Source organism: Erpetoichthys calabaricus, chromosome 12 (genome assembly GCF_900747795.2).
Source record: "Erpetoichthys calabaricus chromosome 12, fErpCal1.3, whole genome shotgun sequence".
NCBI lineage: Eukaryota > Metazoa > Chordata > Cladistia > Polypteriformes > Polypteridae > Erpetoichthys > Erpetoichthys calabaricus.
In genome coordinates, this window is record NC_041405.2 from 35,951,523 (window position 1) to 35,965,763 (window position 14,241).

A 14,241-nucleotide genomic window follows, 5' to 3' on the forward strand; every position below is an offset into this window, starting at 1 on the left:
CAACAGACAGACACACAGAACACTGGGTAAAAGCACTGAGAAGTATTTTTATTATTTTCTTCTTAATAATAGTGGCCTAAGCACCACAGCCACCAATAAACAGGCAAGTAATAAGCACAATAACTATGCAATTCTCTCTCTATCTCCTCCACACCTCCCAGCAAGCTTTGTCCACCTCCACCTGACTCTGGTTCGCTTGCTGGGTCTTCAGCAGTCATTTAAATAGTCCTTGGCCTGGAAGTGCTTCTGTTCTTCCTTTCACGCGACTTGCTAGCACTTCCAGGTCAGAAGGAGAACTCAGGTTCTTTAATCAGCCCGGAAGTACTTCGGGGCTTCTGTCCTCGTGATCCATTAGTACATCCTGGCTAGGTGAGAATTTATTCTCCCACCATCTTCCCACAGCGTCCCCTGGCAGCACACACAGTACCCAGCAGGGCTGTGTTGCCGAACTCCATGTCCCATAATGCCCTGCAGGAATCCGGGGCAAAGCTGCAGTACAGGGGAGCTGCCATCTAGCGTCTTGCAAGAGGTAGTGTCCTTGAAAAGCTGCCTTACCCCATCCTTCCATCTCAGGGGCGAGTTGAGCTGCCGGTCATCTCTTACACCTGATAATTATAGATGTACAACTTGTGACACAAGCTTGCTTGGTGAGAAAGTCTGGAGAAGAAGACATTTGCTTCCAAAAGCCTCTGACATATTTATGACTAAACCTGCTTCTAAACTGTTTGTCCCAGTCACTATTTTACAAACTGAAAGGTCCTGTGATCTATTCTGTAGAATGGGGATTGCCAGGGACCATGAAAATCGATTCACTCAGCATCGCTGATGTAAAGCCTTGGTTTGGCCATACACAATGGCCTGTGGGTGGGAAATGTAGCAGTGCTACTTCAAATGGATGGCAGTTCCAAACAGCCCTGATAGTTTCTTTTGTGTCTGTGTTAGTTAATTAATTACCACCATTGGGATTGATGAGGTGAGCAGATTATTTGTTAAATGTTTTTAATATATTCTATGTTATTGATATTATGAGCTGGGGGGCTGATCACACCCCTACAGGTTAAAAAAACGCTGAAAGACTACCTTCACATTGCTCCCTTGCTTGCTGGGCTGGGCTTACTTGCGGCCGATCTACTGCGAGATCCATGCAGTACTTCACATACTTAAAAGTACAAACAGCACCTGTCGATTTTTGATTGTTTGCTTTTCTCTCTCTCTGTCTTTCTCTGCTCCTGACACGCACTCCTTTGAAGATGAAGATATGTTTGCATTCTTTTAATTGTGACACGGAACTGTCATCTCCGTCTTGTCAAGGAGCATGTTTGTTTGCAGTGTTTGAATAAAGTTCCTGTCTCTACAACCTCCTGTGTTTCTGTGCAAATCTGTGACCCAAGCGTGACAATGTATTATTTGTCTCTGCGTGTGAGTGTGCGCAAGCTGAGTCAAGGTTGGGTGCGTTCCTGGCATCCCTGAGATAAAATAAATAAAATCACCATTTTAATACAATGAGAATCTGAGCACCTCACGGCTGCCTCAACTCTGTTTTGTACATGAGATAATGACCCTTCTCATACACATTCACAAGAGAGGCAGCTAAAGGGATCAAAAGAAGGTAATTGCCGGTCAGACCAGGGGGTGGCAGAGTGCACTAATCCTTTCTGTTATCTCCCTACAGACCAAATGCAGGAAATTCTGCCTGACTCCCATGACGTCACTTCCGGTTCTGTCCTAGAAGACGTCACTTCCAGACCAGCAGAAGAGCCCACCTCCTAATGACGTCCTTTCCATATCTCAAGAAGCTGCAGCCTGATGACCTCATTTCCAGTTTCAGTCACAAGATCCTTCATCTTCCTGTTATTCAACTTTATATCCACCATGTTTCCGAACCTGTTCAGTTCTGTTTTGAACTCTTGTCTGTAAAGACCACTTTTCTCATCTTTTGCATTTGCAGCCACTACCAATTAAACAGGAGGCAATCCTATGCCATCCCATGCCTGCCTCCCATGTGCCCTAAATCTTTTTTGTTGTGTCAAGGCTTGTTTATTTACCACACCCTCTAAACCTATAAATATGTAAAATGGAATCTTCACATAGAAACAAACAGGAATCAAACTGACATCACAATGCATTAGTCATCAATGCTTTCTAAAGCACTACCATGCTGCTTAAAATGTGAATTTCCCCTTGGGATTAATAAAGTATCTATCTATCTATCTATCTATCTATCTATCTATCTATCTATCTATCTATCTATCTATCTATCTATCTATCTATCTATCTATCTATCTATCTATCTATCTAAAAGTCACTCTGTCTAGTTCCATACCACACTGTACCTTTAACACACCACTCTTAGATCTACTTTACGTAGTTCATGGTTGAGGGGTCTAGAGTTTATCCTGGGGAAGGGCAGTAAACACCCAGGGCAGGTTGTAAGTCCATTGATGGATTTAAATACCCCTAAGGTGTGACAACACATTTCCATCTATGAAAATGAGGAAAGCACATAAACTGTGTTATCATCTTATCATTCATCTTATCACTCATTCACATGTATTTTTATAGCACTTTTTCATACAAAGCACGTAGCTCAAAGTACTATTCTCAACTATTATTACTGTTCTCTACTCACTAAGCACATACCAGTAAAACATGTAGCCTAATCTAACACTACAAATTAGTCTTCTTTTCCTCAGATCACTAAAAAATAATTAGTTATTCATTTAACAAGATGAAGAAAAAACTCTGAGATTAATTCTACCACTTAGTGAGTACTGTATACAAAAATAGAGCATTTTTTGAGAAATAAAAAATAGAACGACTAAACAAAAAATGATCTAAAAGTATCTGATAAAGTGAAAAACAAATCTGCACCTTGGTAGATAGATAGATAGATAGATAGATAGATAGATAGATAGATAGATAGATAGATAGATAGATAGATAGATAGATAGATAGATAGATAGATAGATAGATAGATAGATAGATAGATAGATAGATAGATAGATAGATAGATAGGGGTAAGGAGGCATTTAGCTTTTCCAGGATGTCACAAAATTTAGAAATATTATAATAAACAATAACCCCCCAAAACACACACAAGAACTGCAAAAAACAACAATGTGTTATTTCTTGTATAGCCCAAAATCATACAAGGAATTCTTTAAAGGGCTTTAACAGGCCCTGTTTTTTTAATTGTCCCCTCCCCACAGCCTTAACTCCCTAAGAGGACAAGATAAAAATTCCAAAAAACCCTTGTATGGAAAAAACAATGGAAGAAATCTTGTGAAACGCAATTCAGAGACAGACACCCCCCTCCCCCCTTCCATCTTCACATGCTTTCTGGTTTGTAACCAATGATATGTTCAGATTTGTAAGCAGAGCCAAAAAACAATGAAGAACAATTTGACTTAGCTAATTTTAAGAAAGCAGTCACGGTAAGGCATTAAAAAGGAATATTGCCATAGGTATAAATGAACCCGGTAGGGTTTCTTGACACATTTCTGCTAAACAATTTGTTGGCTGAAAGTACTCAGTGTTAGTGTGTCAGACAGAATGGCGCTCAGTTTTGTTGAAATCCTCTCTTTCATTACCACCTCTAGGGGGGTTGAGAGTGCGCCCAATAACTAAGCCTCCTTTCTTAATTAGCCTGCTGATTCAGCGCACGTCTTTTGAGGTGATGTTATCAGCCCAGTACACCACAATATAGAAAATCCCGAAAGCCATCCCAGAGTTACAGAATGTAAACGTGACTCTATTCACATTAACGGAACACAGTCTACTAAGAAACAAGAGCCTGGTCTGTCCTTTCCTATCCATTGTGAGGGATGGCCAGCCATATATTCCGGCCCACACTTCCAAACCGCCAGGTGGAGCCCTCCCAGCAGTATGGAGGCTCCCCGAATTCCAGCAGGGCCTCATGGACCATGTAGTTTTTATAAACAACCCTGCTGGATGCCATGGGGACCAGCAGGAGCCGCTGTAGGGAGGCTTGCGGAATGCTACGTGCCCTATAACCCGGAAGTATGTCCTGATCACATGACCAGAAGGAACGACGTGCTTCCGGGATGAAGAAGAGGACTTTTAACCTGACCTGGAAGTGATAACGAATCATGGACTGCAGAGTTGGAACCACTTCCGGGTCAGGGGATATAAAAGGACTTTGGGAAAGCCCAGACGCTGAGGTGAGCTGAGAGGAAGGGTGGCTAAGTGTCTGGGAGAGGAGGAGTGAGAATTGTATTAGGATTGAGTATTGTATTTGTAGTGTGGAGTGGAGGGTGCTTAGTGCACAATATTATAATAAAAATAAGAAGTATTATACTTTTACCTGGTGTTTGGCATGGTACCTGAGGGTTCAAGGGAGCAATATCGCCCCTTACTGTTACACCATCTTGCCTGGAATCATATGGTACCTTCTATCAGCAAGGAGCCCTTTTATATTTTTCTAGTCCTCCATGGCCTCACTGTCAATATTTTTGTATTGATCCTCATAATGAGTACATTCTCAGAGCATGTGTATAAGTTTAACAACTATAATGATATTAATAATTAAACCATGCATCATTCAGATAGATGAACACATAATTAAACTGAGCCAATTTCAATTTGATTATCATTGAGAAAGCTGCTTGGTTTGACATAAATTTTTAGAGAAGAGTGTGTGGCCCTTTGGTTTTGATCTTTCTGTTATTGTTGACTTGCATAAACCAGCCTGACTACAAAAAGTAATAACATTACTGCATATGCACAGCCATTGGTGGATATCAAAGTGGTTTAGCATAAGCACTTCGACAGAACCCCAGACGTAGCTGGTTGTGCTTGAGTGATCAGCTTCAAATTCAGGTTACAACCTGCTACACATATCTTTCATGAAGTATAGTGCATACCATCTTTAAAGAATCTGTGTCCACCTGCTACCTCATGTATTTCCTTTGAAACTGTGAGCTTTGGAACAGCAGAGAGCACACCTTTGTACATCCACTCTCTATATACAGTGATCCCTCGCTATATCGCGCTTCGCCTTTCGCGGCTTCACTCCATCGCGGATTTTATATGTAAGCATATTTAAATATATATCACGGATTTTTTGCTGGTTCGCGGATTTCTGAGGACAATGGGTCTTTTAATTTCTGGTACATGCTTCCTCAGTTGGTTTGCCCAGTTGATTTCAAACAAGGGACGCTATTGGCAGATGGCTGAGAAGCTACCCAACTTACTTTTCTTCTCTCTCTCTTGCGCTGACTATCTGTGATCCTGACGTAGGGGGTGTGAGCAGGGGGGCTGTTCGCACACCTCGACGATACGGACGCTCGTCTAAAAATGCTGAAAGATTATCTTCACGTTGCTACCTTCTGTGTGCAGCTTTTAAGTATGCTGTACGGTGCTTCGCATACTTAAAAGCTCAAAGGGCACGTATTGATTTTTGACTTTGTTTCTCTCTGTCTCTCTCTCTCTCTCTCCCTGCTCCTGACGGAGGGGGTGTGAGCTGCCGCCTTCAACAGCTTTGTACCGGCGGTGCTTCGCATACTTAAAAACAAACAGCCCTATTGATTTGTTTGCATTCCTCTCTGTTTCCTTTGAAGAGGAAGATATGTTTGCATTCTTTTAATTGTGAGACAGAACTGTCATCTCTGTCTTGTCATGGAGCACAGTTTAAACTTTTGAAAAAGAGACAAATGTTTGTTTGCAGTGTTTGAATAACGTTCCTGTCTCTCTACAACCTCCTGTGTTTCTGCGCAAATCTGTGACCCAAGCATGACAATATAAAAATAACCATATAAACATATGGTTTCTACTTCGCGGATTTTCTTATTTCGCGGGTGGCTCTGGAACGCAACCCCCGCGATGGAGGAGGGATTACTGTATAAAATCCTAAGCCTACAATTCTGTGCAATGATTTTATGTGACTTTTTTTGTCACGCTTTTAAAACCTACATATACTGTACATGTTTGGTATCATTCTTTTTAGAATTTATCGAACTTTAATGTGATTTTGTTACATTTTCAGATTCTTATTCTGTTTTTAAATTATAAACTAAAAAATATCAAGAATTCATGTCCTGCGAGACGAAACTTAACCAAGAGTGCCAAGATATTTAACCACACCCAGGGCCAGAAATAAAAGACAAAGAGTAGGACAGCTGCTGTTCAGGCTTTTAATTGTTCGAAGCGCAGATTACGCAGCACGGCAGCAGCAGCAGCAGCAAGCCAGCAGCTGATCGAGCAAAGAGGAGGTAAACCGCGTCTCCTTGGGGTGTTTTCAGCCTCCCTCTTCACAACGCAAGCAGCAGACAGGACGCAACTCGGGGTTAGGTGCCGAAGTCACTAGGGAGGCTTACCCCCCGGTCATTATACAAAACCCAAGACTTTAATTATAATTATCATTATATATTTGGGAGGATTTGTTTTTGAAAAGCAACTTACAAAATCAAGATATACTGCACCTGCTTACATAAATTTCGTTATAGTTGGCACACATGGTGGATTAAAGTGCAATGCCTTAGCTAATACAACAATGTATCACTTGCACACAGAAAATATGCAGAATATGGGATTGCTGCTATCATCCCCATAATCTAAAGTTTAGTTATGTATATCAAGCAAACATAAAGAGTGAAACGAAGGATTTGCTTGAAATTAATGAGTCCAAATGCCTTAATTGCATTAACTTCTAAGGAAGACAGGAAAAAAGATAACAAAAATACGTAGACTTGCACTTCATCTTTAGTCTGCTAATCTATACTAATTAATAAAAGGCAAAGCCCTCACAGACTCACTGACTGACTGACTGACTGACTGACTGACTGACTGACTGACTCACTCACTCACTCACTCACTCACTCACTCACTCACTCACTCATCACTAATTGTCCAACTTCCCGTGTAGGTGGAAGGCTAAAATTTGGCAGGCTGATTCCTTACAGCTTACTTACAAAAATTAGGCAGGTTTCATTTCGAAATTCAACGCGTAATGGTCATAACTGGAACCTCATTTTTGACAATATACTGTAATGGACGGCAGCTTGATGGCCGTGGGAGGCGGAGTTGAGTGTCACGTCATCACGCCTCCCACGTAATCACGTGAAAAGACTGTGCACTCAGTAGGGAGAAATGAAGGAAGAGCAGCAAACAGCGAAGAACAAAAAATTAATTAAACAATTGAGAAGGGAGCAAGTGAAGCATACAAGCATCTTCATAAGGGAAACAAAGCACGGTGTAAAACGTAAGTTTAAATTAAGTTTATTGAAACGCTCCCGTTGCGGATTGCAATAACATATTCGCGAGATAAAAGAACGCAGTAGGGAGAAATGAAGGAAGAGCCGCAAACAGCGAAGAACAAAAAATTCATTAAACAATTGAGAAGGGAGTGAAACAATAAGAAGCCAGCGAGTGAAGCATACAAGCATGTTCATAAGGGAAACAAAGCACGGTGTAAAACGTAACTTTAAATTTAGTTTATAGAAACGCTCCCACTGCGGATTGCAATAACATATTCGCGAGATAAAAGTTTAATGAGAAGACACGAGGTATAAACGAACCACACGCCATAGCGCAACGTTAGGGGCAACAGTTTCAACCATTCTATGATCTGCTTCTCGCAACTGAAAGACGGCACATGGCGGATGTTAGCCGACTTGCTGACCGCAAACGTTAGGGGCTTCAACTCTGGCGCTGACGATAGAGATTCGATTCCCGAGAGGGGATGCAGTGAGTGTGTATGCCTGATGAGCCCAGAATTAGGAGAAACACGTGTCGCATACTCTTTGCATTATTTGAAAGTAAACTATTAAAATCATTCTATGATCAGCTTCTGGGAACAGAAAGAGGGCACGTGGCGGATGTAAGGTGACTTCCTGACCAACCACAAGCGTAACCTGGCAGGTAACCACCCATACAGTCAGATTGTGATTCAGAAAACGAATGCCATGAATGTAATTACCACGATCTACATACTGTCAAATAAACGAAACACACACCGTAGCGCGACAGCTGTGAAAAGCGAGGTTCAGAAAAAAACAGATCCTTAACAAATTGTTATTGGTATATTTTCGATCCGTTTAAAAAGGTTTTCTTTTCTTAAAAAATTAAAAGCAGTACTTCGCCGCAACGAAGCGTGAGAATTTGGCTATATATATCTGCTTCTCACAATTAAAAGAGGGCACGTGGCGGATTTTAGACGACTTCATGACCAAACATAACTGTTACCTGCCAGGTAGGGTTACCACTTTTAATACAAAAAAATAAGGGACGCATACTGCAGCGGGTGCCACATCCCAGTGCCAAGACTTTGCAGACTCTACTTAAAAGACCCGCCCTCTCACTGGACAGTTAAAAAGACCAATCAAACTAACGATGACATCAAGTATTACCCAATCAAAAGTAGGAAAGGAGGCATCTTCATAAAATGCGTGTGGGATGATTTGCATGAGACGCTGCTTTAAAAAAAATGATAAAAAAAATACGGGATAAATCCCGTCCCATATTGATTCAAAACGGGACGCGCAATTTCATTCTCAAATACGGGACGATTCCGTATTTTAAAGGACGGGTGGCAACCCTACAATGCCAGGTAACCACCCATACAATCAGATTGTGATTCAGACTAGGAATGCAATGAATGTAATTACCCCGATCTACATACAAGGCGAAAGTCTTGCAACATTCAAAGATGATGGTTTGGGATAAGTACACCATAGAACATAAAAGAGCTTATGAAGCCTTGAACCGAAAAAAGCAAGATCTCAGAGATCGTAAAAAAAAAAATAGGAGGTAATGTCGTTTTACTCGCTGTAGATTTTAGTCAAACATTACAAGTTATTCCACGAGGGAGACCAGCAGATGAGCTCAACGCGTGTTTAAAATCCATGCTTCTCCCACGCTCGGTTATATGTCGCGTGTTCTCGGGTAGGTACACCAAAAAATGTATACATTTAAGCATGTAATGGGCAAACAAAAAATGAGGTATACCCGAAGGCACTGCAATAGTACTTAATGTAACTTTACTTCTTAAATGTTAATGTTTTACTGTTTAATAATTTATACGTTTCTTATATGTTGTTCAAATTCTTTTATCAAAATACCAGTGACAGCACAATGCACGATAACATGGAGTGAATACACCATACGCATCCGCCCACGGCTGCCCTGGTGTGCGCAGATAGGAGTTGATTCTACAATAAAATAAAATAAAGATAAAAAGAGTAATACAATCATCACCCATAAAGCGGATAGTAGACGTGACGTACTATATGTGTACCAGATTTCAAGTCAATAGGTGAAACGGTTTGCGAGCTACAGGTGATTTAAAATCCCGGACAGACAAACGAATAGCCACGGTAGCAAATTACAGAAGAAGACTTTACTATTTAATAATTTATATTTATATGAAATGTGCTTTTTATATATTACTTCATATTCTCATATGATAATTATGTTAATGTTGTTTATATTGATTTCTATGTTATTGAAACTGCATGTATGTGTGTGTATATATATATATATATATATATATATATATATATATATATATATATATGTGTATATATATGTATGTATGTATGTATATATATATGTATATATGTATATGTGTGTATATATATATATATGTGTGTATATATATCAAACATTACCAGTCAATCAACAAAATGCAGTGAATGAACAAAAGAGAAATCTAAATCAAATCAATATTTGGTGTGACCACCCTTTGCCTTCAAAACAGCATCAATTCTTCTAGGTACACTTGCACACAGTTTTTGAAGGAACTCAGCTGGTAGGTTGTTCCAAACATCTTGGAGAACTAACCACAGATCTTCTGTGGATGTAGGCTTCCTCACATCCTTCTGTCTCTTCATGTAATCCCAGACACACTCGATGATGTTGAGATCAGGGCTCTGTGGGGGCCATACCATCACTTCCAGGACTTCTTGTTCTTCTTTACGCTGAAGATAGTTCTTAATGACTTTGGCTGTATGTTTGGGATCATTGTCCTGCTGAAGAATAACTTTGGGGCCAATCATACGCCTCCCTGATGGTATTGCATGATGGATAAGTATCTGCCTGTATTTCTCAGCATTGAGAACACCATTAATCCTGACCAAATCTCCAACTCCATTTGCAGAAATGCAGCCCCAAACGTTCAAGGAACCTCCACCATGCTTCACTGTTGCCTGCAGACACTCATTATTGTACCGCTCTCCAGCCCTTCAACGAACAAACTGCCTTCTGCTAAAGCCAAATATTTCAAATTTTGACTCATCAGTCCAGAGCACCTGCTGCCATTTTTCTGCACCCCAGTTCCTATGTTTTCATGCATACTTGAGTTGCTTGGCCTTGTTTCCGCGTCGGAGGTATGGCTTTTAGGCTGCAACTCTTCCATGAAGACCACTTCTGGCCAGACTTCTCCAGACAGTAAATGGGTGTACCTGGATCCCACTGGTTTCTGCCAGTTCTGAGCTGATGGCACTGCTGGACATCTTCCGATTTCGAAGGGTAATAAGCTTGATGTGTCTTTCATCTGCTGCACTAAGTTTCCTTGGCTGACCACTGCGTCTACGATCCTCAACATTGCCCGTTTTTTGTGCTTCTTCAAAAGAGCTTGAACAGCACATCTTGAAACCCCAGTCTGTTTTGAAATCTTTGTCTGGGAGAGACCTTGCTGATGCAGTATAACTACCTTGTGTCTTGTTGCTGTGCTCAATCTTGCCATGACGTGAAACTGCCTTCCACAACCTCACCTTGGTAGCAGAGTTTGGCTGTTCCTCACCCAGTTTTAAGCCTCCTGCACAGCTGTTTCTGTTTCAGTTAATGACTGTGTTTCAACCTACGTGTGACATTAATGATCATTAGCACCTGTTTGGTATAATTGGTTGATCAAGCACCTGACTAGAATCCTACAAAATCCCTGACTTTGTGCAAGTGTACCTATAAGAATTGATGCTGGTTTGAAGGCAAAAGGTAGTAACACCAAATATTGATTTGATTTAGATTTTTCTTTTGTGCTCTCACTTTGCATTTTGTAAATTGATAACAATAAACAATCATTATTTATATTTCTGAAAGCATTCTTTGTTTACAGCATTTTTTCACACCTGCCTAAACCTTTTGCACAGTACTGTACATTTGCATAATTTGTTGCTGAAAATTTCCACACGTTTGTTGAGCCAGGAAGTACATTGAACACCGCTAGTAAACTTAGTTTTGTCTGAGTAGTGCAAGTTCTGTATGGTTTTTTTGGATGCTGCTTTAAGCTACTTTGTTTTTGATGAACTGGCAAACTGGTTGCACATTCTATTTCACAAAAATAACTTTTCTTTTTAAGACAACAGTTTTGTTACAGTTTGAACTACAATTTCATAATATACACAATGTTTGATTTCATGGACAGTAATATGCAAACTGTTAAACAAGTTTAATCTAAAAAATCGTGTCAATGTTGATTCAGCATAGGATGCCCAAGTCTTGATTTTACCTGACATGAGGGAGGATTGTAAGCAAATGTTTTGAATGCAATATTAAGACATTTTTCTGTGTAGAGATAATTTTATATTTAAAGAATACCAGGTCAGGACCACAATAAACTAAAAACTAGCGGCCTGTTGTGAGCCTACAACAGCCATAAAAAAAGTTTGAGCCTGGGGCTACAAGTGAAACACAAAGTTTGTAGAAGGGCATACAGTAAGTCATGTCTAGCCAAGAATGGTGCAAGGACATGAAGCCTGACCATGACAAGCCCCAGCAAGAATACAGCGCGAGGCAAGAACAATCCGTGAACGGAGCGCCAGCTCCTTGCTAGCGCTGCAACACCGTGTCCTCACATGTTTAATTATTAACAATATAGATTATTTAAATGAAGTTAAAGTTTTATCTGTATAATATAATAAACATATTTTGCTGCATTTCATTTTAAAAATGATATCGTCATCATATGTAAATACGCGCTTTATGAAGTGGCTCAAGTTGTGCAATATTACAACTGTATTGCATGTTTACATTGAGGTAATTGTACTAATAAGTACAAACAGTTTTACAAGGAGCACTTGATGGACTGATTGGGTGTGTTTGTAGTTCTTGGGATGAAACTGTTTCTGAACCGCGAGGTCAGTACAGGAAAGGCTCTGAAGCGTTTGCCGTATGAGAGCAGTTCAAATAGGCAGCATGGCTGAGGCAGCGTGTGCTTGATGCTGTATAAATTTCCCCTTGGGATTAATAAAGTATCTATCTATCTATCTATCTATCTATCTATCTATCTATCTATCTATCTATCTATCTATCTATCTATCTATCTATCTATCTATCTATCTATCTATACCGATAATTCTCTTTCTGATCAGCTGCTGTACAGCTGTGATTCCACACTCGGATGCAGTGATATAAATACTCTGAGTGGTGCAATGAGAGTAATATGGAAAAAGATGATCCGCTGTGGCAACTCCTAACGGGAGCAGCTGAAAAAGAAGACGAAGGTGCATTGAGAGTAACAACACTAAAGCAGCTATGGTATTTGGAATAGTTTGGCTATTCCATGGACCATTATATTGTTACAGGTTAATTACAATCAAATGCCTTAAACTAATAAACAATATGTGGTTAATTTCAGTGTATATGATAAAGCCGCGTCAGGAAAATGATTCTAAACAAGAAAGGGAAATCACACTGGAACAAAAGCATCGGTTTGATGATGGGTGTCCCGCCAGTTTGCAAAACCAAGCAGAGAACTTGCATACACCAGGGTTTGAGCTACCGTGAAAATGTGCGTGGCTTTATGCCAAGTTTAGGTTTTATACATCGCGATTTGAGCAAGGAAATGGGAGTACGCAACATTTTTGTGTGTACGCACCATTTATACATGAGGCCCCAGGCCTTCTGGAACAATAAATGAATCAAAGTGAGAATTGTTTGGCTATAATAACAGTAGAGATATTTGGCACAAACCCAAGACAGCATTTCAGGAGAAGAACCTCCTACCAGCTATGGTGGAAGGTTTGGGGTTGCTTTGTTGCCTTGCAGTCTTTGAGTCAACTATGAATTCTGCATCATATCAAAGTGTGCTTGAGGAGAAAGTCATCCATCAAAAAGTTCAACACAACAATGATCTAAACCACACAAGCAAATCCACAAAGGAATGGCTCAAAAGAAGAAATGTAGAATTACAGACTGGTCTAGTCAAAGCCCTGATTTGAATCCCATTGAAATGTTGTGGGGAACTTGAAATGGGCAGTACATGTAAGAAAACTTCCAAACCTCTTGCAACTGAAGGAATTATGCATGGAAGACTGGTTAAAAATTTCACAAGTCAACGTCAAGAGAATGGTGGGCAGTTATGCAAAAAAAATAAGCAATTTTTGCTTAAGGAGGCAATACCAGCTTATGAGGCCAAGGGTGTACTTAGTTTTCCCCTATACATCTATTGATATTTGTGTTGAATAAATGATTGAAAAGGCAACATTTGCTTCCTTGTTTTATAACTTTTCCAAAAGGCACTCTTTGCATGAAGATCTAATGTTTGCCTTTTTCAAATATATTGAAAAAGTAAAAAAAATTCACAGGGTGTGCTTACTTTTTCATATGACTGTATTTAAAACATGAAAATATCTTATATACATCTACGTGTGAAAGTGTGTGTGTCTGTCCGGCCCGAAAGTGAGGGGTGGAGTTGGGGTAAGGACTCCACCTCTGAGGAAACAGAAACTCACTTAGCTGCTAAATACACAAGCGAGGCCAGCATGTCAGCAAAACGAAACCTCAGAAAAAAGACAATGTCGCTAACATCGGCAAAATGGCATCCCTTTTACTTTTCTTCCTGCCGCTAATGCACAAACAATGTGAGCACATCAGCAAAACGAATCCTCCTAGGAGAGATATGCCCAGACTTCCCTCTCCCCGGCTACTTCTTCTAGCTCATCCGGGAGAATCCCGAGGCGTTCCCAGGCCAGCCGGGAGATATAGTGCCTCCAGCGTGTCCTGGGTCTTCCCCGGGGCCTCCTCCCGGTTAGACATGCCCGGAACACCTCACCAGGGAGGAGTCCAGGAGGCATCCTGATCAGATGCCCAAGCCACCTCATCTGACTCCTCTCGATGCGGAGGAGCAGCGGCTCTACTCTGAGTCCCTCCCGGATGACTGAGCTTTAAGGGAAAACCCAGTCACCCTGCGGAGGAAACTCATTTCAGCCGCTTGTATTCGCAATCTCGTTCTTTCGGTCACTACCCATAACTCATGACCATAGGTGAGTGTAGGAGCGAATATCG